Genomic DNA, 2,038 nt, shown 5'->3' with positions numbered 1-2,038 from the left:
GGGCGCAGAACGAAAAACATTTTCATCCGTGTTTTGACACTTTGTTTTTTGCCAAATTCAGATATGGCGGACACTCAATCATACGGTCTCTTGCCGGCACGCGCTACAGCCATCTATCGGTAGGTCCGGTAGTTGAGCATCCCTCATTTCGCTAGCTTTAGACGCCTGTACTGATGTGGCACACTGACGATGACCAAAACAGAGGATCTGCCAGGCGCTAGGAGACGAGGGAGACCCGAAGAAGGGAGGGAGTAGAAGAGATGGGGGAGGGGAGCAGGGGGCGCACGGGAGAGGGCCAGGTAGGGTGATAATATCTCGTTATTTTATAGCTGTTTTAATACTACAGTAAAATGTGTCATGTGCAAATAGTAGTACAACACGCATGTACAATGTTCATGAAACTTATCAAAATGCATCACATCTCCTATTTTAAACAAGCGAAGTATAAGACTTATGCGGCTATAAATATTCGGTAACTGCCGATTGCTGACTGTGTTATTAAAAGCAAATGAGAACCGCTACACTTTCTCAGCCAGTGTATCAGGGTGCCATCTGTCGGTGACGTCTGGCAACACTGCTGTCCGGAGCTTCTCACTAAATGATTTGAATTCTTCATATTTGATTTCAGTTAGTAGTTAGAAGCCCTAAAGGCAGATGTTGGATAAGCAGTTTATTCGTTTCAGCTGTTTTTGTTCTGCTCTTATAAACGCATGTATCTTCCAATTCTTTATGACGAGAATCATCATACTTTGCAATATTTGTGGTAAAATGTTCTACATAGTCAACCATTCGAAGCGCTCGGTATGACATTTCAGGATTAGCTCTATATGACGTCAATTTTTGAATGGTGCGGGCGTTGTTGCCCGCGCTACCATATTAAATGAATGTCAAGGTTAAGTTGTAAATTGGTAATCAGTAATTAGTTTACTTTACTGATTGGTGTCGCAGTTAACGAATTCGTTAGCAACTGTTGTCCCTCTCCTATTTCGGCGATTTCTGCTATTAATCACCGTACATGTTACACGGGCATTCGTCGCAAATGAGACTTGCCCACAGGCAAAATTTCAACTAAAGAATCAGTATGAAGTATATATTACCTACGTTCTTCCTTTGGCTTTAATTTAAATTGTCAGTTTAGTTTACATTAATAGTGTTATGTCGAGAATCATAACAGAAATTACCACACAGTACCATAGGAGTTCATGTTTAGAATATGGATTCTAAACACTTTTTTTACGCCTTCACAAGTATCTGAACCACAATGTAAGTCAGTCGATGTAGCGATAATTCGAAATATCAGTGAAAAGGGAACTGGAAAAGTTGTCACATCGTCTTTACACAGTCTTCGTCAGAAGTAAGGTTAGTTTCTATGTTTGTAAATGAACGTACATCATTTGTGCAAAGTGTGAAACCTTCCCACACTAACGTGCTTTCATTACCAGAAATATTAGCAGTTGTATAATGTGAAATATATTGCTAGTAATTAGTAGAAGTTTAATAATCCTCGTGATTTTCCAGACACAGTTCCCATTTGGATTAGTGGATGCTGCATGTACCCAGCCACATCTAGAAGAGATAATCGCGAAGATTCAAAATGACTCTTGAAGAATTCCCAGAGCCATAGTTGATAATAAAGTGTGCAAAATGAGTATTGGTACAGTGCGTAACTGAAGACGTTATGTGATAAGAAAGGGATGATAAATAAATGTGAACTATACTGTAATTGAATAACGAAAATTCCATTCTGATCTTTCATCCTATTTCCCCAAAATTTTCTGCCATATATTTAATGATAAAGGCCTGCTAGATTCTCGTACTCATCACTGTATCCCTCCCACCTTTAATGTTGGTTGTGATGACAGACTGACCTGTAGCTAAGCCCAAGGTCTAGGTTAGGTCGGAAACTTGCGTGTTTTAAGATTGATGATGTGCACGTCAAAACAGTGGAATGTACTGATCTTACTGTTACAGGTTGAAATTGGAAATTGTACTAACGGAAAATTTTGAGATATAGACAAAAGTTTAGCTGAGTATTGTA

General features: G+C 39.3%; 1 long non-coding RNA gene across 1 annotated transcript; it reads left to right on the top strand.

Annotated features, from left to right (window-relative positions):
• The first annotated feature begins 352 nt into the window (after positions 1 to 352).
• LOC126426896 (uncharacterized) lies at positions 353 to 1,816 on the top strand. The gene is made up of 2 exons (XR_007576453.1): positions 353 to 1,359; positions 1,519 to 1,816. It is a non-coding gene; the product is annotated as an uncharacterized LOC126426896 (long non-coding RNA).
• Positions 1,817 to 2,038: the final 222 nt, after the last annotated feature.

The sequence above is a fragment of the Schistocerca serialis genome, chromosome 11, assembly GCF_023864345.2.
Source record: "Schistocerca serialis cubense isolate TAMUIC-IGC-003099 chromosome 11, iqSchSeri2.2, whole genome shotgun sequence".
Classification (NCBI taxonomy): domain Eukaryota; kingdom Metazoa; phylum Arthropoda; class Insecta; order Orthoptera; family Acrididae; genus Schistocerca; species Schistocerca serialis.
The sequence above is the reverse complement of the archived record's forward strand: the minus strand, read 5'-3'. Positions and strand labels throughout refer to the sequence as shown.